At 45.5% G+C, this 24,827-nt stretch overlaps 1 protein-coding gene across 2 annotated transcripts in view; it reads right to left on the bottom strand.

Moving 5' to 3' along the window:
• The window catches only part of BLZF1 (basic leucine zipper nuclear factor 1), a 343,666-nt gene that overhangs the window by 306,939 nt on the left and 11,900 nt on the right, over positions 1 to 24,827 (bottom strand). The window contains exon 2 of one of the 2 annotated variants that reach the window (XM_069636477.1): positions 11,067 to 11,161. The exons of the other annotated variant lie outside the window; for it this stretch is intronic. The gene's annotated coding sequence lies outside the window, so the exon portion shown is untranslated. The remainder of the gene's footprint in view (positions 1 to 11,066; positions 11,162 to 24,827) is intronic. 2 annotated transcript variants of the gene reach the window in all.

The raw sequence follows: 24,827 nt of genomic DNA, 5'->3' as shown, positions 1-24,827 counted from the left end.
TACAATATTGACAATGATACCTGTTTCAGCAGAATATTTTAGTGTAATAGATTTGAAGAACGCATTCTTTAGTATTCCAGTCGACAAGGACAGTAGATACTTGTTCGCATTCACATTAGGAGGACGACGATCATTTACATTTACACGGAAAGTCCAACTATTTACAGTAGAGCATTAAAAGAGCAGCTAGACATGCTGGAATTACCTGTTGGTTGTGTACTTTTGCAATACATAGACAATTTATTACTAGCTGCAGACACAGAGGAGATTTGTAAAGAAAGCACTGTATTACTACTGTCACACCTAGCGGCACATGGCCATAAAGCTAGTTTGAAGAAATTTCAGTATAATCGAAAGGAGGTAGTTTATTTGGGCTACCTACTTTCGAAAGGAGGGAGAAGGCTAAAGCCAGAACGCATAGAAAGTATTTCTTGTATGCCTATTCCAAAGACACAAAAAGAAGTAGGGGCCATAATAGGCATGGCTTCATATTTCCGACAATGGATTGGTAATTTTGCTTCGATTGTGAAACCATTAGTGAATTTGACTAGAATGGATGCGGTTATGCCTTTGCAGTGGGATGAGGAATGTCAGAGAGCATTTGATGGATTGAAAACTGCATTATGCTCGGCTCCAGTTTTGGGTACGCCGAACTATAAGAACATTTTCAGACTGTGTGTGTGTGAGAAAGTGAAGGATGTGCATTGGCGGTTTTGACACAGGAACAAGGTGGAAGAAATAGGCTGTGCGGCTATTTTTCATCTGCGCTGGACCCTGTAGCGTGCGCACTACCACGATGTTTGCGATCTGTCGCGGCGGCTGCTGCGTCAGTGAAACAAACGGAAGGGATGGTATTGGGGCACACTTTAATTCTGATGGTGCCACATGCCATAGACGTTCTATTAAATAGGACACAGACGCAACACCTCACCTCTGCTAGATTGACAAGATATGAGATTATCTTGTTTGCGCCCCATATCCAAATTATGAGGTGTAGCGCTTTGAATCCTGCAGAATTAATGCCATTAACCATAACAGAAATTGGGAAGAATGAATCACCCCCCCACCGATTGCTTAATGGTCACTGAGGAAGAAACTGATTTAAGTGATATTCCACAGAAAGAGCCGGATGGAGAGTTATTTTGTGACGGCTCATGTTTTAAATTACCAGATGGCATGACAACTGCCGCATACGCTATCACTACCCTAGAGAGTGTTGTAGAAAGTAAAAGAATCCCTTATAATTGAGCACAAGCTGCGGAAATAATAGCAGTAACCAGAGCCTGCGAGATTTCTGAAAATGTTAACGTGAATATATATACTGACCGTAAGTACACGTTTGGAGTGGTTCATAACATTGGACGACTCTGGGCTGAGAGAGGGTTTCTGACATTACATGGTGCCAGAATTCAACATGGCCCTTTGTTTGTACGATTGCTGCCTGCATCCACGTTTCCAAAGCGCCTAGCAATAGTGAAATGCGAGGCACATAAAAAAGTAACATGCAAAATAGGAAAGGTAAACGCGTTTGCAGACAGGATTGCGAAACAAACTGCCACTGATTTAAATACCAAGATGATGACGGTTCAGACAGAGGAAGTACCCTGTATGATAGAAGATGGAGTTGCGACTGTCAAAGAAATGCAGGCCGAGGCTACGGCCAATGAAATACAGGGATGGGCAAAGGGATCTGCTGAGTTGGATTTGGAGGGTTGTTGGGTGGACAAGGGAACTAGAAACTGGATGTTGCCAAATTCATATGTGACTGCAATGGTCACAATGGCCCACAGTCCTACGCACATCTGTGCCAAGAAAATGATACAGCATCTTTCTACAGTATGGCAGAATGCAAACATAAAAAAGAATGCAGAAACTGTATCACGTGTTTACAACACAATGTAGGAAAGGGAACAGTGACACCAACAGGAAGTTTTGGCCCGCCCTCCATGCCGTTTGAGGTAGTTCATTTTGATTTCATAGAGATGGAAAGGTGCCAAAACTTAAAATACATCTTGGTGGTAATCTGTGCATTCAGTAAGTGGGTGGAGGCATATCCTTTAAAAGACTGCACAGCGATGAGTACGGCAAAAGTAATGTTGAAGGAGTATTTATCCAGATTTGGCTTGCCCCGTGTCCTATGGTCCGATAATGGACCACATTTTGTGGGTGCAGTGGTGTTACAGATATGTGCAGGTCTCCAGATTGATGAGAGATTCCACAGTTCAAGGCATCCGAGTTCTGCCGGTCTTGTGGAGAAGCACAACAGTATACTTAAATCAAAGATTAGCAAGATTTGTGCGGGAAGCAAGTTGAGTTGGGTGGATGCATTACCAATAGCACTATTATACATGCGTACGTCTGTACAGGCTAAAACTGGGCTCTCCCCATACGAGATCATAATGGGGAGGCCGGCAAATGTATGGTGCGCACCTCAGCCAAAACGGCTCAGTGAGATAGAACATCCTGTACTTAGTACTTATTGTGGCCTTTTAATGCAGAAATTGCGTTCGATTCATCAGCAGGTGCAGGAGGCATTACCCGTGCGGTATACCGATCCGGGGCACGCCCTAGAGCCAGGAGACTGGGTGCTGCTAATAAACTTCGAAAGAAAGTCATCATTAGCACCCAGGTGGCGCGGCCCCATCAAGTACTTTTGGCGACGCAAACGGCAATCCGGGTGGATGGAAGGAAGTCATGGATCCATGCCACTCATGCCAAGAAGATTCCAACTGCACTGAAAGTCTTGCCGGACACCGATGACTGGAAAGAGACAGCGGTCGCAGAGACAAAAGAAACTGTTGCCAGTGTGCAGCCACCTGATCTGCCAAAACATGAAGTGAAACTCGAAACAAAGCACGAGACGATTGCCAAAGAGGGGAAAGGGCAAAGAGTGCCCCAACGTTGCCCATCAGAATCGACATCACTGCTGACTGACGTGAAATCTGCCTTGCAAATACCAGCAGAAACAAATTGTGTACCCCTTTGGCGTCCACCAGCACTTGCCAGCATGCCAAAGACTGAATCTGCATTATTGACGCGGCGCACACCAGCACCTGCAGAAGCGCCGCAGGCTGACTTCAAGCCTGAATCTGAAAGTGCACCGGCACGGTTCACGGATCATACGATACCAGGAGCAAGGCGATACAACCTGCGGCCTCGGAAGACAAAGTGATCTGCATTCTTTTTCTTTTGGTGTTTATGTCAACCTCTGGTTCAGCTCATGGACGGAGAAGGAACCAGGGGTGTAGAGGAGAGAAGCGTGAGAATTGTGCAAGTCGGACAATTCAAGACTCGCGGCTCCTCTGTGCGATCATAAAAGTACATGTGTCCGGAACCAGAGCGGACAAGCTGGGCGCACATGATACTGACGCGAAAACGGATCAAAGGTCCTCTGAGCAGTATAAAAAGGGACAAGTGATCTCGCCTAAAAACGAATAATCGAATCCAGGCTAAAAAAAATAAAAAAATAAAAAAAAGGACAGGCAAAATTGAACTGGGAGAATTTCATTGAACTTGTTAGACATCAGAGCAAACGCGACGAAGAGAGATATCCACAACGAACTGTGATAAGGAAGAAGAAGGACGACGAGAAAGATGCCAGGACCGGATCCAGCCTCCTCCTGCACCAGCACTGCTGAAAATGAGTCAGTTATAAAGACTATAACTAAGAAAAACGCATGGTAAAACAAAATTGTATGCTGACACTAACAATAATGATGTGCTTTATGAGCGTGGTAGCACCAATATCGACAGCCCTAATATTATGGTGGGTAGAAACAATACACCCATTAGAAATGTTTTTACCAATAATTAATATATCCACTACTGAAAGCCCGGTTCAGGTGATCACTTATACCCTACACCCAATGGAAGAAAACACAGGGAAGGTTTTGGGAATAATACATTATTATTAATCATGAACATGACACATGCAATCCTGAAGAAAACAAACTGCTGGGTATGTGCCCATTTACCGCAGCATGCTGGGAAAAGAATAGGGTGGTATGTGCAGCGTTACCATTAAGTTCTGCATGTAGTACATCTTTAGGTGCAATGTTCTATGGGAAGTGGAATAAGAGGAATACGGGTCAATTAGACAGAACCAACATGAATGAGCTTGAGGAGATAATAATGAAGCCTGTGGGTTGTTCCATTTTCCATAAAGCACAAGTAATAACCCCAGAGCCCAAGAGGAAAAGCACACGTAAAATACCACGACAAAATAGACGAGATAGATTGTCCCAGAAAAAACATCTGTAATGACGTTTCGTGTAAGAACAGAAGGGAACAAAGATGCGATTCCCCCATTTTACACGGTGAATTATAGCCCAAGAACTGTCCCGTTTTGCCTGAAAAAGAAAGGATCTTTTTCGGTCGGAACATATACTGGTTGTATGAATACGGTGGTACTAAAATGGGAAATAGAACCAGTATATGTAGGTGATCCAGTTTATTTTATATGTGGAGAGAAAGCATACCCTTGGTTGCCCAGAAACTGGGGAGGTACACGTTATCTCGGGCTATTGTTCCCAGGAGTATTCCTCTTGGAAACAGCAGCCATGGCCAAATTATCCAGAACTAGAGTCAAAAGGACTGACAAAGGTGTTTTAATAGCAACTGATGTAGCAAAATCATTCGTTCCATTCTTAAGACAGATAGTGAACTCCTATAATATAAGGCAATTGTCCAGAATCCTAAAGAATACAATAAACACAACAACAGATATATTATTCAACATGACGTTGGAAGAAAGAGGAATCAGGTTAATGACGCTGCAAAATAGAATGGCTCTCGATGTGATCCTGGTTGATCGTGGGGGAATTTGCAAAATAGTGGGATCAGCATGTTGCGTTTATGTCGATGACTATTCCCCCACGATCTTTGAAGCAATAAAGAAAATGCATGTTCTAAGCCCTGAACTCCCCACGGGAGAAGGGAGCTGGGAAATAGGATCTTGGTTTTGGGGAATACTACGATCTTGGGGATGGAAGCTGATCTCGATATTAGTAGTGGTGTTCGGAATATTCCTAACATGGTGTTGTATACATTGTTTACCCATAGTTTGTGCAGAGGTAACTGAGGGATGTACGGAAGGATGCATGCAAATGATAAAGAAAAAACAACCTCATGATCGAACTAGCCCAGACCCAAATGAGATGAGAGTAATGAAAGAGTTGATGGCAATAGATATTACTGAAGGCAATGATGACCACGATAGCATGCGAGACTCAGACATAAGTACTTCAGATTCATCATCACTAGAGGAGGTTTCAATAAATAGATGAGATGTTTGGCATACGTCCAAAGGAGGGTTTGTCAGTCTAGAAATCTAATTTGAGACCGCAAACGTATTTTGGTGGCTGTGGGCCAAACGTCTCATGCACGATACGACAGAATATAGGTTTTCAAGTGTTCTAATGAACAGCCATTTCGATTTAATCGCCATTTTGTTTTGTAACCATTGCTCATTGCTTTCTGTTCCTATTGCTTTGCAGTACATTTTCCGCTTACACTGCTCGACTGTGGAACATTGCTGTCTGTATATGAAAAGGACAAGGCCACAGGGCCGAGAGGATAACAAGAGTTTCGCTGAAACACAAACGTAGGCAGTGCCAGGAAGAATGCCCGGCTCTCTCCTTAATGTAGCCTTGAAGCAGAGCCGCAGGGCATTTAATCATTTCACAGCTGCCAGCCAGTTTCGTTATATGGTAGAATATGTTAGAATAATACCGCTAAAGGCTTGAATTATGCTTTTCTAATGGCCCCCCTTTGCTGAGCCCGCTAAAAGCATGTCGGCTCCCAGGACGCGAATAGCACCCGATAGATAACAAGGTCCGGAATGCAACCCCCTCTGCATGTAGCTCGCTTCCAAGAACAGAAGCGCCATGTTCTATTCAATAACCGAAAGATGCCTACGCACTCACAAATTGCAAATTGTAACTAGAATAGATGTTTGAAGGTGTCATAGTGGCCGGAGATGTCCATCGTCACACCAAGTTCAAAGAAACCCAATGAAGAGGGGCGTTAACCATGACATAGCTGATTGTTTGATATGCATTTTGTATATATGTAACTAATGTACGTAATTCGCTCTCTTGCGTCCCTCGAGGTCTAGAGATACACGTCGCGGGGTGTTGAGACCGAGTTGGCCAACTGAGACTTTTGCTTTGCAATAAAACCCTCGCTTTGGGAATACAACCTTGTGTCTGGTGTCTCTATCGTGTGTGGTGACTTGCCTTGTTTCCATAGACGTCAGGGTCCACTAGGGGCCCCTTTCAACTCGGGCAATGCTCTTCGGTAGCTAGCTTCTCGCTTTCCACTCTCGCCGGCGTCCCGCTCTCGGCTTCTCGGATTACTGCTGTACAGGGGCACGGGCGATAGGAAGCTGTTCAAGCTTCCAACAACGTTGGTCTTGGCATTGTTGTTCGGGCATCCTGCACACCATGCTGCAGATGTGGTCACGCCACCACTGGGTAAATGGTTTCTCTCTTCCTCTTCAAAACGGTGTCTTCACTGTTGCATAAGCCAGGCCTCCAGTGTAACCTGCACTGGCGTTCTTCATTCCCTTAAAAGTCACAGGCTCCACGATCTGTCTCGGTTCCTCCTCCACCAGGCGTAATGATGACAGGGGGCTTCCACTGCATACAATACTCTCCTCCTTTCCTTCTCAGACTTATCCCAGTTAAATGCACTTCCCTCATTAAAGACAGCTCTCCTTTTTCATATTGGTCTTCTGTAGCATTTATGCGAGGGGTCAGAAATGAGAGGTGGACAAAAAGTATCAGACATCTTTATTAAAACTTAACTAGTTAGATGAAGGCCTCTCTGTCCCTATACTAAAGACAGTTTCCCTACCTCGGAAACAAACTAAAGATCAGTCTGTGTCATGTCGTCAAACTTATAAACTTTCTTTGTGTTCAAACATACTAATCTGACCCTCACACTAGAAATCAACCAAGGGTGCAAGGAAATCTATCTGACTTTTGTTTTTCAAAAAGTGTTCTTAATACAATATAGATAGAATCCAACAGAAGCTCTCTTTCCCAAAGATAAACCCTTGGGTCGAGAGGGTGGTTCCTTTCCTCTGGATATTTAGGTAGGATGGCAAAAGTGTCTCTTTCAAACAGTTCCTTTGGTTCTTTATACTCACTTCAGAAAGATCTTGTTCAAACAATATGTTCCAGAATGGACCTCCTGCTATACTCCCCTGCCAGTTATCTGGTCACAATGTCTTACACTTCCATCTACTATAAGTGGACTAACTTGTATACTCTCCTGCCAGTAATCCCTTTCTGCGGTCTTGCAGATCCCCTGGTATCACTCTGCCAGGTATCTCTCTCCCAAATGTTCACTGCCCAAGGTGTTCCTCTCACCAGAACTTCTCAGTTTCACGGTCCTTTACTATAAAATAGTTTTATTGCTTTACTGTGCTTCTACTTTCATTAGCTTGAGGAATTACTTGTTCCAACTTTCCCCACACTGACATCTCATATATGGGTAATCGCTCAAGTTTTGCTTTTCCTTTTTTTTTGTTCAGTCTTCAAATATTCTTATTTGGTATATTGGCTTACATGCCTGTTGGAACACCCAGGGGGACCCCAATGGCTCTAGGTAGACTCACCAGTATTTTGCAGCGTTCCAGACCCATGGCACGACAACACAATGAAGATTCCCATGTGTGACGGCCTGCTTTGCACTGCAGACCTTCTTCCAGCTCTCCGGGGAAGCTCCACTATCACCCGCCGGCTTCACTCTGCGTCCGGGACCGAAGACTGCTGCTTCTCTTCATGACCAGTCTTTGGTAGCTCTGTTGCTGCTGCTGCCAGTGCTCAGACTGTCCTCTTACGATGTCTGCAGGGTCTCTCCTGGTCTCGCACCACACTGGTATGTAGCTCTTGCAATTGCAAGCTACTGTCTGGAATTGCCTGCTTTCTCAATCTCTGGCATGGTCTTTTCCCCGACCGCTTCCTTCTTCGGCTCAGTCTTCCGCTCAACTGCAAATACCAGATTTAAATTTCCTGCACTTTCTTGATTCATCAAAACTAGTCGGCATATTCAGCTTTGTTTTTCTCTCAATCTGTATCAACTTTCTTCCAAGTCTCGGTACTTGAGACTTTATAGGAGTTGGTGGAGTCCATAGAATTTCTAACATTTCTAAAGTGATGTTGTTTAGTTTACTTTGAAAAACATTAGAAATAGGAGAAGTTGTTAGGTGTGCGTTATGTGTGTGTGTGAGGTATGGATGTTATCTTGACTGGAATGATAGTATGCATCTGTATGCCAGCCCGATTATCGACACCAAACAGCCTAAAATACTAACATTGACAAATTCTCTCATCCCTACTGCATCCTGTCGCAGGTCTGCTCACCCGTGGACGAGATGCACACTGAGCTGAAGAGAAAATGGTGACGCTAGGAAATAAAAAACACACACTTAAAAAGGGCAGATTTGCAGGTTTATTCGTGCTCAGAGGTTTTTCGACACAAAAGAGTTTATTCTGTCCCTCACCCTTTTCCCAATGCCACTTTGTCTGCCTTGATGGATTCCCAATGCTCAGATCTGGCAGGAAATTGCACTCTGTCGCTTTGTCACAAAATGTAATGATCACTCTCACATTCATTAAAATCACATTGTCTGTGCAGGGCGGCGGGTGTGATGCTCTATCAATAGGTTGGAAAAGTTTACATGAATTGTATTTGATCATAGTCCTATATAATGGTCTTCGGAGTTTGCCTCACGCATGATATTGGTGGGGGCGGGGGGGTGACTCGATACAGGCTTATTTGCAAGAAAACCAACCAACATTAAAAGTTCTAAACATTAATGCTTTCTCTCTGACCACAAAATCAATGTGAAAACAATTACCTTGACATAACTTGCAGTAGCATTGCATTTTGCTCATTCAAAGTGTGCACTTTAAAAAAAATAAAAATAAACTGATGTGTGGCACATGAATGATTTTTATTAATCAATGTTTACGCGTGTATGTCCGATTGGAATCGAAATTAAATCATAGGATTTGGCTACATGTTTTTCGATTGCTTTCATACGTAGTTGGTGAAATTGTTTCCATTTTAAATGACGGAAAACAAAGAATGGCGATTTTAGTAAACGGGGTTTCGCCACTAAATGCAATTGTAGGAGTATTAGAAATGCAAGTTGCTTGAGCGATTACTAGCTTATAAACAGATAAAAAAAAATAAACTCTAGCGAAAAAGTGCATGGCCCATCTTCCAGGGTTTCCCCTCACAGTTACAGATTCCAGGTTATTTTGGGTATGATTGCACCAAAGAAAAGTAAGCATATTAATTTTGGATCTTGCTTTTGAGATACAAGGTCGCAGGAAGAGGAATGGTGCGAAACTGAGACTGTTAATAACAAAAACAAATGCATTTTTAGAATGATTGATTTTAATCATGGAGAAACAATGTAAACGTACGCAAATAAGTTACGATTATCTGCAGTTTCCAGACCAAATGTTGCAGGACTGTAAGGTTTCTGTAAAGGATGCGAACGTGAATAGCATGCGCGCAGGACACACTGTACAAAAGGGTCCCCGAAAATCACATAGCGGGGAGATCCCCATTGGTCACCCCCACCTCCTGTAGCCAGTTTATCACACATACATCGTGAAATAACAGACAACTTTTGTAGGTTTTTTGGAATATACAAGGTCACAGTTTATTTGGAGCAACAATAAACTTGGGACGGTCCCAGCCACACATTACATACATCAGCTAAGGGTGAACCGTGTCACCCTATCTGCCACAGGCAAAAGCTGAACATGCTTCTGGTTACTACCAGGCAAACACCGGTTACTACCAGTCGGACACTTTGGAGCACTGACAAGAAGGTTGTTGGCGTAAAGCCCTAAAAAGGGGAGTCAGTGCCCGTACATGGATTTGGCTCGAGCCCGGCCAATCCTGAGCCGCTGCAGCATGAAACTCCCTCATTGGCTGGGACCACCCCGATACTCCGCCACGCTTTGGAGATGGCTTCGGCTGCCCACAATGCCTCCATACCTTTGCTCACACCTTGAACTCCTCATCTACTTCTTCCCAACTTCCATGTCAACCAGTTCTAAGACAGCTGTCTCCTAAGGCTGTGCCATAATTTCATTTAGATGACAACTGGAAATCAGTCCCGGCAGCCAAAGTGCCCAGCTGCCTGCGGGTGGCACATGCTCGACTTCCGAGTCCAGAGTTTACTTTGTTAAAAGCCCCCCCATACTAGGGGCTCGGACATGGGCCATACTGGGCCCACCCTTTAACCTGATTCCACTCAGTTGCCTCTAGGGATCTGCGCTGGCATAAGTGCCTCATAACACTTGCCGGTGGCCCAGGACTACATAGTCACTGGTACCCGGTGGCCCAAGACTACATAATCACTGGTACCATTGAAGGCCATTGTGGCCCACCTGGCCCTGTGTACCGGTCTGTTAGTCCAGACCCTCAAATCGCACATCTCCATAATATTATCAGTGCACCTGCGCCATCATCCGGTCTCATCATATGCGTATACCTTGTGGCAGTGTCACAAGCTTGGCCATCTTACATGTTCATAATGTTGCTTTGCTGGCCAGACATACAAGCTGTACTTCACCACAATTTAATTTATCAGTGTAAGCTTTATCCCCGAGTGTATGCAATCATCCAAGTCTTACCATAGCCATGTATCTTGTGGGAATCACACAGCTTACCAAACCTTGCACGTTTGCTGTAAGATCTACAAGTTGCAGCATAAATTAAACTCTGAGGGAACTTGTACCATCATTGGAAGTTTTACCACGGAATGTACCTTGCCTGTTTATCTCCCAGCTTATATTTTCCAACTTTACAGGGCCGTTATGGCACGTTCCTGGCCGTACCCCTTACTTGCGCCTAAGCCACATTATCAAGGGGCTTATGCCATCTTCCAGTCTTAAGATATGTATGTACATTGGGGGAAATCCCACGGCTTAACAAACCTTTCAAGGTCAATGGCAAGACCCTGAACTTGCACACAAACCAGAATTTCCAATTGTCAAGAAACGTATGCCACCAACAAGTCTTACCACAGCATGTACCTTATGGGAGTGTCCCACTGCTCCTGTCGGTCTCCATGCCGCGTTCCTGGCCTTCCTGGGGCCAGACCAAGGTGGTCCTTGACATTCTGAATTACCTATGATAATACATAATCATAAGCAGTTATTCCCACCGTTAATATACAGATCAGTCTCCCCAGCTAGCAACATTGAGGAGAGAGGACCCCTCTCCAAGTCCCTTAACACCAGGTTGCAATGGGCCATAAAGTAGTGTTCTGCCCAATTTGAAGTGGCACACCTAGCGGGTGGCCATCCTTAGCTTATGTGGAACTGTTTTAGTATCAGCCATCTCGCTAAAGAGTGGTGCAAACTGACTAGTTCTAAGGAACATCATTCGTACATAATGGCCATCACTACAAGGTAGTCCTGCATAAGCCTTAAATGCACCCAACGGCGCGAGAACAGCCCGTGGTAACCGGCTTGTGGCATCTACTGATTGCGGGGCCATACAAAGTTTTGAGCGCTGTGGAGCACGCCTTAAAGCAGATATAGTCAATGATTACGCACCTGCAACATTCGTATTGCACACCATAAAAACTTTGTGCTTCAACTTGGCGGCAAAGGTAAAAAAGTTAGCTGCATGCATATGAAGCTCGGCCCATATTGGCAACTACGGCACCTGCTACCGCCTGATGGACATACCACCTCCCCAAGGATGCTTTGCACCTGTGGTGCAGGACCCATGCAAACATCTACAGCTAAACCAGCCTTAAACACTAACCATGCTGGCCACTTGGGACAGGGTGGCTACTGCGTCCTTGTAAGGAGATATAGCATGCCAGCGCACCGGGCTGCACAATTCAAAGCAGTGCAGAATTTACCATTGTTTTTCAGTGACCAAAAGACACACGGAGTAGGTAATTCAAGATAATTCACTGGGTGCCGTATTGCCATTTATTTCCAAGTAGATGCTACACAATGTATACAGCGGTGCACTGTACAAGTGTGCCCTTTATAGTAGCGATAAACCCACGTATATTTTTCAAATCATCAATTTGTTCGCCAAAGTAGTGTGTTATTTACGGTATGCAACTCCCTTTATGAGCCCATAACGCCATCTTTGTTTAATCCCACCAGCTGGCAAGTAAGGCGACCGGCCTGCCTAAACCTATTGCTCAGCCATAATACCTTGTCGCTCGGCGGCCAGCCAAAGTAACAAAAGTAAAATTGTAAGCCCATCGAATATCCAAAGATCATAAGGGATGCTGCACATAAAATGGTGTCCTAGGCGACAGAGCCACTGCCTGGTCCCTTGCTACCTAACGGCACAAACGCTTCCTAGACGCACATAAAACCAAAAGCGTCATCAACTGGAGGACAAGGTTGTGAAACTCTGTGCTGTACCATGTAGGTCGTGCACCATTAAAGGCCGTAGCTGCAAGCCCCCGCAGCAAGGCAGCCTCACACCCCTACCCACAACCTTTTGACAGACGGTGGCGGTTTTTAGTTCCTGAAACGTATTTCAGCCGTTTAGGCCTGAAACTGTATTATCCCACAAACGTTCTCTAATCTTCAACCTTGAACAGATGTTGCCCGGCGGCAGCCACGAGAACCATCTGTCCAACCTTACATTTCAAAATCAACTTCTATTTCGTTTGAACGCCTAGGCTCTGGCCGAAAGTAAAAGTGAAGGAAGAAAAAATAAGCTAACTTGCCCCACCAGTGCCCATGCGGTGTGGCGGCAGTACTTGGAACAATGTGAAACAAAGCGAGGGCACACCTTGGAAATCGCCCTTGCCGTAAACAAGCCATATCCCACTACAGTAGTGATGAGACTACCACCAAAAACGTTCAGGACTTTAAAGGCACATCCGTGGCAGACCCAGTAAGAGGCACATTGTCACTTGCTGTGTTGCTCAACGAACACAAAGAAACACGTATACCTTAATTGCGCGCTGCGCTTCAATAACATTGTCAATAGTGAAAGCCTGTTCCACGGCCTACCTTCTTTCAGGTACACAGATACTTGGTCGTAAACATAAAACTGCAACTTAACCCAGCTTGAAAGAAAATGTGTTGTGCCGAGGACCCGAACGACCTATTCATAATTCCCAGTATATGCCGAATTGAAACCTGCGGTGCACGCTCATGAACACTAGGGTGAAAGTGCAAGCACTGCTGAGATCGAACTCAGGATCTCCTGTTCATTAGACAGGTGCTTTAACAAACTAAGCAACAGCACCACATAATAGTTCAAAACAAGAACACCTGTTCTGAACATAACACATCAAAATATGCACGTAAACGCATGGCACAGAGGCCATGAACAACATGCTGGAATGGCCATATGTTTTCTTAAAAATGGTGCCAGCATTGAACAATAAATAAGAACGTGCGTGGCAAGGGCAACTAAGCAAGTCCCGTGCAAAAAAAGACAATTCACAACCATTCAAGTGTAACTCACCCCAAAACAACCCTCAAGCTGTGGCCCCACACCTACCTCCCAGCTGAGGCACCACAAGCCGCGTGTATGAGGGGGAAAGGAAACCATGGAGCACCATCCACTCCTAACATGGGAAAACATGCGACCAAGGGAAATTACCTGTGGGATGCCTGTAAGTTTGTTAAATCACGGACCTGACATTGCACTCCCCCTTTTGCGGCGCTTGGGACGATGTTTCTGTAATGAGCAGCTAGGACACACTTCTCTAGGAACTCAAATGCAGTAACTTCACATCCGTCCATGCCAATGACAATTTTTTTTTCCCCATTGGAACACACTGTCTTTAGCCGATGCAGGATGAGGGCATGAAAGCAACCCTTCACCCTTACGGCATGGTTGACATATACCGATGCACAGTGCTTGTCCCTTTGCTTAATTCTAAAAATGGTTTTCCAAACAAAGGAAACAAAAGGGTGGCGTGTCGTCATGCTAAAGTACCTTAACCATGTAGTTCAGTAGTAGTCGAAATGTTGCCTGGAGGTCCCTTATCGTACCTCATCAAGCACTTCTTACCACCCAAACGTGTGCCTATGCAAAACACAAAACCATAAAAAACACAAATCAGTACGTGCAATAATTTTCTAGCCTTTTGCGGAAAAAAGGTTCTGTGTGTTGGTTTTCCTAGATTCAAGGTAATCAGCCATGATTTGCTCTGTTGCTGCGGGGTTCCAGTCCCTAAAATCTGATTGCAAGGGGTGCAGAGTTTTGTGTCGGGACCAGCAACTCCAACAACATTACCAATCAAGAAAAACAGGCACTCAAGAGTTTACCAACAAATCACATCATCATAATCAAGGAAGCCGACAAAGGGGGCAATGTGGTCATTATGGATAGATCCGACTACATTACGATCACACAGCATCCCCTGGTTGTTATGAGGCTTTGACCAACAACCCGACTCAAGAGATAACACTTGCTGCCAACCTGATGCTGACCAAATGGCATCGTCGGGTCTCCTCACAGACGAGCAACTTAAATACTTGCAGTCCAGACACCCAAGGATGCCCACCATCTACTTCCTTCCAAAGGTGCATAGGGAGTTTAAGCAAATACCGGAAGGACGTCCCACCCGAGTGGGATAGGACGGACAACTCAAACCCTGAACCAATACATCAACCATGTACTCGCACCAGAAGTACTCAAAATACCAACTTTTCTTCAAGATACGATAAATGCACTCCTGGTGCTACAACATGTCACCTGGCACAACGATTATATATTTGTTACCCTGGACGTTAAGGCTTTATATACAGCCATAGACCACAGACTGACTCTCAAAGCCATTGACTTTGTATTGTCCAAAGCCTCACAAAAGAGTTTCCCGAATTCTCTCTAAGCAACACCATCTTTCTGTTCAACCAACGATACTACAAACAAGCAGTTGCATGCATTTTCCAACGTGGATTTCAATAAGTGCATCCATAAATGGTTCCGCTACATAGACGACATCCTGATGATCTGGTCCGGATCAGCCAAGCAACTAGAACTCTTTCAAGAATACCTAAACAACAACCACTTTGGTATTGAATTAACTGGTACTTCAAGTAACACATCAATTGACTTTCTGGACATCACGATCATGCCAGTAGGAGCCGAATTTACAACTACAACATTCAGGAAACCAACGGAAGTCAACCGAGTTCTCCACGCCTCAAGCTGTCAAAAAAAATCAGTCATAAACAACATTCCCAAAGGCGACTTTCTGAGAGCGAAACGGAACTGTAGCACGCAGACGCATTATGGACAAGAGTGCACTACGTTCACAAAACGTTTCTCGGAAAGAGGATACCCCCAGCATGCCATCAACACAGCCTATGATATGGCGAGCAGAAGAGAACGGTCAATGCTGCTTACACCGAAAGATCCAACTGTAGGAGTGACCAATGACAATACCAAAATCTGGTATATTACACAATACTGCAGTGACAGCCAACAAGTCCAGAAAATACTAAAAAGACATTAGCACATCCTGACGATAGATGATGACATCAGACAATGGCTACCAGACAAACCCTGCCTTACCCACACCAAAGCCAAAGCTCTCAAGACAATCTTAAGCCCCTCCTTCATGGCACCAGCTCCAAACATGGATGACAATTGGCTTACCAAAACAAAGTCTATTGGATTTTACAAATGTGGCACTTGTTCAATGTGCAAACATGCCAGGAACTCAAAACCAATTGAATTCAACCACACCGACACACATGACATTAATCAGTTTATCAACTGTAAATCGAAATATGTTGTCTATGCTATAATGTGTGTGTGTGATCGTAAATACATTGGAAGCAGCGAGAGGGAACTTGGAACCGGAATCCGAGAACACTTGAGCACCCTACACTCACAGGACGCAAAATACACACTGGCGTTGCACTGGCAAGACAAACATCAGTGGGCCCGCATAGAAGAAATCGCCTTCGTGGGACTAGAAACCATACCGCCGGACCCAAGAGGAGGAGACAGGGAACTCCACCTATGCCAGAGAGACGCGAATCTGATATGCAAATACAGAGGTGTAACAGCTGGCCTCAAGAGGGATCATGATTTCCATGTTTTCTTATAAGACACACTGTCCTTGCGCCCCCTCTCTCTGCGCCTCCTCCTTCACTCTGCCCATCCTGCCATTCCTACCCCCAGCTTTGACTCCAGGGTTCCTTAACCGCGTCAATTGGGGCGGTTATTCTCTTAATGGAATGGCAACCAACCTGCCCCACTCGCTGGACAATTCTCTTCCTTATTGCCCAGCACACATTGGCCATCTGGCTCCTATTGGACTATCTACCATTCACCCAGAGTGACAGCTATTCCTAGAACCTCATTTGCCTCAATCCCAGCCGGCCACCGGCCCGCCTGCACGCTCCACCTTGAGATCGCTCCTTGGCCACACGATGGCTCGCACTCCATTTGCACTAAGCAGCCATCCAGCCAGAGTTCTCACCAAGGAGGGACCGACCAAACATCTCATCCCGAGGGACCCCGCGCCCTCGCCACTCTTTCCCCAGAATTGGCTACTTGCAGCCCTGATTTCATGCCATGGGACTCTCCCCCTTTCCATTCTTGATATCGCCTGCAACAAGTTACCTACCTTGGTTCCCCTCTCGAACCACTTTCTATTGCTGGCACAATGCACCCAGGACACCGGGTGTGTGCCACCGACGCCCACACCCCAGCAGTTTTTTACCAAACCATCACCAGTTCCTTGGAATTCTGGCTCATAATATTCAGTTTACCCCTTTATCCTTCAAACTACGGTGCTCATGCCGCCACATCAGTGACATTTTCTCCCACCTCATCCCATGTCAGCAGCCAGCCCTGGACTCTCATCCAATCACTACACACACTGCTTCTCTACACGGAAGCGTGTGTCCCTTTTTAATTCATACAGGAAGCAACGCTTCCAGACTGGATCATTCAGACCTCACGGATCTCATCCACAGGTGAGCCCCCTCCCCTCCGCCGACCTATCCCCACCACCTGCTACAATTAAGTCCATGGGGCTTCTCCAGCCCGCACGTAGTATGATTGCTCCATGCTGGGCCAATTGACCTCGGACACGGCGGCACATGTGCCGCTGATCCGCCATCAGCCACACACGCCCGTGGGGCTACCTCCACCCCCCCCCCCACGGGGGCACCCAGCTGCCACCAACTACAGGCCCGTTTCCTCACGCACGCCAACCCGCACACCCCTTACAGACCCACCCTGGGCCATTGCACCTCTCCCACCTCCTTACTGCCATGCAGCCCTCCCTCAACTGGGACACCCGCATCCCTTGGGCCTATCCGACCACACTATCTCCTTGCGCCCAACTCTGCCACGGGCCCTGCTACCGCCGGCCTGCTGGGGCACATTCCCCACATTCCTGCTTTGTCTCTACCCTACTGTGGCCAACCATTTTGGAATGTCATGATTATCTATAACACTATATTCAAAAAACAAAATGCCATCGTAATGTGCACTCTCCCACTTCACCTACCTCCCTCTCCCTTTTCTGGTTCCTTGAAGTTAAATTAGTTAACATACTGGTCTCTGTCCATTGGTTATCTTAATTTACAGGAACATTGTCCTTTCCAGCAAGATAATGGTATCTCTACAGAGTTTCTTTGTCCCATTCTTTATTTGAAGATGTTTCTTGTATTCGAGAACATTCCATGTAGGCCATGATGTGTGTAGCTTTAGGGAGGTCCTCACAGGAACGGGAGTCCTTGTATTCTAAAAGGGAGTCTCTCCCGGCGAGGTCCCACTTGCTTCTACCCCTAGGGAGAGTATTGCGGAGCGGCTCACCTCCCTAGCCTCACATGAGGGGGCTCAGAGAAGGGACAAATTCCCTTGATTCATCACACTGAGTGGAATGCTTACTATGGAATCCAGATTGAAATGGATCTCCAAGGTCAAGATCCTCAAGGTACTTAATGATCTGGTCAAAGAGCACAGCTCAAGGACTTTTGAATAATGGGGAAGGAGAGAAACTGGGCAATAGTTTGCTGGGATGTTTGGGTTAGCAGAGGGTTTCTTCTAGAAGGATAAGACTGTTGCAGATTTGAAGAAGGAGGCAGCAAAGAGTCCACCGGCGGGCAAGGGGATGGGGGTGAAGTATTTGACCATTTGGGGAGCAAAAGAGACGACAGGAGCACAATATGGGTTGGCGCTCGGAAGGAAGGGAACTAATTCAATAGAAGAGGGAAGGGAAAAGTAGTCGAGAGTAGAGGAGTAGGTGAAGAGGTGATTGACAGAAGGAGGGCTTGGGAGGGAGTGAGTGGAGGGCTGTGAGTGTCATGGAGTTTAGAGATTTTAGAGTAAAGATAGTAAACGTCATTAAAACAAAGGGCAGTGTCAATTGATAATCGCTTGAGCAAAGATTGGATGGTAGATGAGAGCCTGACCGGGTGATTGCGAAGGGAGGAGATGCATGGATATGAGGAACGTGCGTCAACATTTCGATCTGCAGGTTACAAGCCAGCCATAAAGATTTACTCGACACCTCAATTCTACACATACACAGCACACATCATTTGTTACTCGCTATGATACAATTATAACTAGCCAATGACAGTGCATTGAGCCCCGGGAGACATACTTGGGTTCTTTGGGAAGTCAGTAGATTAAGAACCCACATGCTATTCATTTGAACCCCTCATGACACCTTCATGCTTAGTTGGTTCCAATGAAGAGAGATCGTTTTGGTTCTAGATGAATCCCTAATCTTCATAGGTGTTTAGCCCAACCCTATCTTGAGAAGGCTTTTGTAACTTTTATAAAAAGTACACTTTTCTGTCACATGTCAAATCTTGCTTTGTGCTAAAAAGTCAAATCTTGCTGCCCATTGTGAAAGTCTCTTTTGCTTGTATACTGTTGCTTCTCTGTAACCTGCCACGCCAGTGACCTCAGCCCTCTTTTGTCCCACACCTACCCGACTTAGCCTCCTCCTCCTCCTCCTCCTCCTCCTCCTCCTCCGTGACCTCAATATACATTTAGACTCTCCTTTCTCCTCCTCTGTACTCTCCCGTGACCTCTGTGACTCCCTGTCCCTGTCCATCCTCCCCTCTGGCCCGACTCACTCTGCAGGGCGCACACTCGATGTCTGGATCTCCTCTGACCTCCCCCCTCTCCATCCCTCTGACCACTCTCAACTCTCCTTCTCTTCCCCCCCAAGCCAAGCCTACCCCAACACTGCCACCTACCTTCTCGGACATCCGGCCCATGAAGCGTGTGTCAGTTGAGGCTTTTGTCGCCACTTTCTCTACTCCCCGCCCCCTCCACCTTTGGCTGTCTCACATCCTGACACAGCCCTGTCTCTGCTCTACTCTTCAATTTCTGATACGATTGATGCTCTTGCCCCTCTCATGAGGATCAGTTTGAAGTCCAAAGCCAAGTGCAATTCCTGGTATGACTCTGACCTAGCTACACTTAAACATAAGTGTAGGGCGGCTGAGAGGAAATGGAAGACTTCCTGTTCATCCTCTGATAAACTGGCCCGTTTCCTGCTACAAAGGCAACACCGACTCTCTGTCCTCACCAAGAAGAAAGTCCACATTGAAGGTTGTGTCGCCACGGCATCTAACAACTCGGCGAAACTCTTTAAAATCTGCAAGGAGCTGGCCAACCCTGCTGCAGTCTCTACCCATCCTGTTGCCTCCCAGGCTCTTTGCAATGCCCTTGCCTCTCACTTAATTTCCAAAACCCAGGACATCCTGTCCACCCTCTCCACCCACACCCCTACTCTCCCCTCTCCATCTGTACCATCAAGGACCACATTGACACCCTCGCTCCGGCCCTTGCTGATTTTTGCAACCACTCATTGCCTCAGGATCCTTCCCCTCCCCTCTGCAACACCCCTTTGTGCATCCTCTTCTCAAGAAACCCACAGCTGATCCTTCTTGTCCAGCTAACTATCGCCCAATTTCCATTACTCCCTTTCTGGGCAAACTCCTGGAAAATTTGGCCATCTCTCAGCTTAACCTTCATTCCAATTTGTTGGCTGTCTCCATGACCACCAGTCTGGCTTCAAAGCTGCCAGAAGCATGGACACTGCTCTCCTGAACATCCTGTCAGGTCCCTGGGAAACTAGAACTCTGGTTTCTGGTTTAATTCCTAATATGTTTTCATGTTTTATTTCTCATTTGGCTCCGCAGTACTTTAATTATTCCATTTTGAGCTTCATTATTTATTAACTATTTGTCATTAGTGATTTTCCTTGTAGGAGTTAGTTAGGCCTTAACCTTTGTTCTCAGAATGCTGGTGAGAGCCCAAGCCAAAATGGAGGGAAGGAGCAGGAATCGTGATTGGGTGAAGGCAGAACAAAGGATTGACTTGAACATTTTAAACTGCCTTTCATCGAGTAAATCCTGTGAGCAAGTCATGTTATCCGTTTTCTCCTGGGAATTTGGCCCTAGGAACTCCAAAGATGATATTTGGTTTTCAGATAAAATCTGGTTTTGATCAATAAGAAACTTTCAAGAAAGAAGAATTCATCTGCTGGAAGTTAAAAGATTCAATACCCAAATTTGAGCTAAGTACTTTTCTATCTCTTCTGATGAAGGTTTCTTAGCTTGTAAATATATTTTTCCCCTTCAATAGGAATGAGACTGGAGTCTTTTAAAATAGTAAAAGGATATGGTTGTTAAAGCGTTAATGTTTTTACTTTGTGCGCGAGTGACTGCATGCGTGTTATTTTGTCAGAGAATCGTTTTCAGACTATCTCTCACGTATTCCGCTTACCTCTTCAGGAGCCTCGTTTGTTCTTTTCCTCGTTTCCAACTGACTGCAGCTGAGGCGTCGCATACGTGTGGATTTCTGTGAAGAAGTTTATTACGAACTGCAGTGGTTTTCGGCACCAGCGGTAATTCGAGGTGCGAGAGGGGAGTTTCCTTCCGGGCTATTTCTTCAGGATACGAAGGTTAGCACTGCGCGTGTAATTGTTTTTTCCTACGTTGTGCTTTTAGTATTTTAGTTCGAGCTAGAGACTCAATTTGAAGTTTACTCAGCACACGGAGGTTTTCTTTGTTTTTGTTGCACGGAGTGCGCGGCGACCGACACATTGCACTGAGACTTGTAAACAAAAGCCTAAGAACTATTATTAACGCATCTGTTAAAAAAGGAACACTCTAAAAAGGAAGCATCTGAAGTTTAAGTTCTTTTCATTTTTTAACTACGTAATAGTAGCAAGACAGTCTTTAAATAAACAAATATTTTCTTGATGGAATTTATGGAGAGAGAGAGCATGAATATTAAACCATGAGAGAGTAAAGACATTTGTTATTAAATGCTTAATTCATCCAAAAGCAACAACAAGGGAGCCTATGTTTGAAAATATATATATATATTTTTTTTAAGTCATTACTGAAGAAGCAAACATTCAAAAGTTAATTCAATTATCTGCAATACTGAGTTTTGGATCAAAGTGCTCAAGTAGAAGAGATTAGTCAAAGACTGTGTATAGACTTGAATCCTTTGGCATGAACTAATCCTCAAATCTGAATTAATGGGTACACACTTCAATTCAAAAAAGTAAGGCAACAATTGAGTTTTGAACTTTCAGTTCCGGATCTCTTTAAAAACTCTGGTTTTACTCAAAAGACCTTTCCTCTAATCTACTGCAGAGGAACTCGCAGGTATTTTCAGTTACATTATTGATAATTTAGTTGTCAATAGAAATGTTATGTATGAACTAAAATCCTGTCAATCTCTCACCTATGCAGATACCACCTCAGAAGGAAGTAGCAGTTCCAGTGCCCGAGTTTTTTATTTTCTCCACATCCCCTTTCCCTCCGGGGTGTCATGAACTCAGCTGGTTTTATAGTTAGTTGAGGACGCTACGTTTTGGAGGGTCTGTGGAGTTAAGCAGCTCCTGCGTTGGATAGAAGACAAGACCCAACACATCCGTGAAGATCTGCTCTCCAACCTTGACTCTAACAGTCCCTCTGTCCTCATCCTCCTTGATCTCTCTTCTGCCTTCGACAAGGTCAACCATACCATCCTGCTCAACCGTCTCTGTGAAAACCTGGGTATCACTGCTCAGGCTCTGGCCTGGCTGACCTCTTTCCTCTCAGATCAATCCTCCCAGGTCCAACTTGGGTCCTTCCCTTCATCTATCTTCCTCTCTACCTGTGGTGTTCCCCAGGGGTCTAACCTCTCACCCTGGCTTTTCAACCAATACCTGGCAACTCTCACCCACTGCATTGCCACTTTCTGCTCAAATTTCCAGTGCTACGCTGACAACACTCAACTCATTTTCAGGCTGTCCTCTGCCACCTCCACTCCCTCTCTCATCTCCGATTGCCTAACTGCCATTCAAGATTGGTGTGCCGCCAATGATCTTTTTCTGAATGCCAGCACGATAGAGATCCTCCTCATCGGCACACCTTCACCATCCTTTCCCCTCACTCTCTGGCTGGCCTCCCTTGGCCCTCTTCCTACTCCCACCTGCGAAGCTAAGAACCTCAGGGTCATCTTTGACTCCACCCTTTCCTTCTCTGCCCACATCTCTGAGGGCTCTAAAAAGTCAAATTTCCTACTGCACCTCCTCAGAGGTACTCTGCCTTTCCTCTCCTTCCCCCAGAAGCTCATGGTATCCCAAGCTCTGGTTCTCTCTAGGTTTGACTATTGTAACAGCCTCTTTCTAAATCTACCTGCCTCTACTCTCCGCTCTGTGCAACTAATCCAGAACAGGACTGCCTCAAGCCCTGGGATCGTATCTCTCCAGCTATGAAATCTCTCCATTGGCTCCCAGTGGATACAAGGATTAAATTCAAAACCCTCTGCATTGTCCACAAGGCTTTCTGGGGCCTGGGTCCAAAATACCTTCAGCTATCCCTCCGCAAATACCTCCCCTCTCGAGCTCTTCGCTCCTCTACCTCCAACTCCCTCAGGTCCAGTCATTTTTCAAAGAAACAAGCTGGGGGTAGATTCCTGTCTTCGGCTGGGGCCTCCCTCTGGAACAGCCTCCCTGCCACTCTAAAACCTGAGGAGAACAATTTCCGGTTCCGGAAGCACTTCAAGACCTTCCTCTTTGCTTCTGCCTTCGCTCCCCCTCTCCCCGGTTGATCTGTTCTCTCTTGGCACCGTGCACCTGGCCACCCTCTGTCCTCCGGGCCCAGGTACCTGCTCACCCTGCAACCCTCCCGCACTGCCTCCGGGCCACCCCTTGAACTGGGGTCTGTATATGTACCCAGACAGCCTCCCCCTTTTTCCTTCCTGCACTTATCAGACCTACCCTGTCTGCTGCCTTAAACCTAACACTTGTAAATTGCTGGCTGCACTACCACTGTGTGTTGCCTTTATTATTTATTGTTATTTATCTGTTTCTCCTCTGCTTCGCACTTTCAACTTCTACCCCCTTCCATGCAATTGCGCGTTCTCAATGTCCCTGGATCTAGTAAGATTGCTGTTTTGTTCTCCCCTGTTCCCCTCCCTTGCCTTGTCGTGCTCTGAAACACTTGTGTACGAGCGCGATAGAAATAAAATATCAATACAATGTTTTGCCAATTCGCCACAGAGCACTAAAATGGCTAGTGCCCAGCTGAAAGAAGAACCTAAAGAACGTAAAAATGTGCATTTCATTTGCATGACTTATTGGGTCAAAAGCTGAAATGATTTCATAAATATATCAATTTTAGATTTTGAAAATATGTTATTTGCATTGGGAAATGGGAATTAATTTTCTGTATACTTGCTAAAATAATAATCTCATTGCCAAATTTGAAAAAGCTAGGGAGTAAAATACTTCAAATTAATATATATATATATATATATATATATATATATATATATATATATATATAGAAAGGTCATTGATACTGATGAGCTCACGGCGGCACTCCTCCATAAATGCCAAAGAAACACACCAGATTCCGAGGGGTCTCTGTTAGACATCCTTTATTTTACACATGGTGGGCAGCGTGTAGCAGAGAAAACCAAACAACTACGCATTTCACACGAAGCGCTTCGTCAGATTGTGTGAAAGTCCCCAGCTCACATCTTTTCTCCTGGATTCCATCTTGCCAACTTAAGCAACGGAGGTATTCCTCTTACGATGGTAGCCAAATAGCAAAATGGGAGTCTGAAATCCCAAATGCAAAGACATTATCAGGGGGTGGGTTGAGACTGGGCAAAGCAGCTGCTCACAGACTGAAAGGGGGTTGGGGGAGGTAGGGTTATGTCTGAGCTTATGCACATACATGTTATCTGTAGCCCATGCCTGCCATGTCAGACATTGTATGCAAAGCAAAATATTCCTTGACATAATGGAACCTTTGCAAGTTGTTGTGGTGTTCAAGGCCATCACCAATCATTGGGGGTGCGTGGGTGCCTTTGAGGCAGGCCTTTTTATCCTATGTCAGCTCAACTCCCTCCCCTCCCCCGATTGATGTTCGATCTGAAAGCAACTGTGATGAAGGTTTTCTACGTCACTGGCCCCATTGGGGATGAAGTCCCACCCTTTCCCAATGGGTCGGTAAAGGCTCTGGGGAAGGTTTGCAGGCTTCAGGGTTCTCGAGTAAGTGGATGTCTTTTGGGTAGCCCAGGTTCATACATCCCCTGGAACTGGACATATCTCACAGTGCAATGGGATATAGTACACTGGATCCGATGACAATGATCACAGCCTTATTTCTTTTAGTTGGCACTCCATGTTTGAAAGACTTCTGGTGATCCTGGGAAATCTCAGCTGCTTCGACCAGATTGTTGAAGATTATTGAGGTTTTCTAGCAATCCTCGGTTCCTAGCATGTGAAAAAGAAATAAATCCATCTAGATTGTATGTTCCCTTTGATCAAAAGAACCACGTTTAGGTCTCCATGGGAA

This window comes from Ambystoma mexicanum, chromosome 7p (genome assembly GCF_040938575.1).
Source record: "Ambystoma mexicanum isolate Mex_15411 chromosome 7p, UKY_AmexF1_1, whole genome shotgun sequence".
Lineage (NCBI taxonomy): Eukaryota > Metazoa > Chordata > Amphibia > Caudata > Ambystomatidae > Ambystoma > Ambystoma mexicanum.
Note: the sequence above shows the minus strand (reverse complement) of the source record. Positions and strands in the feature narration are given on the sequence as shown.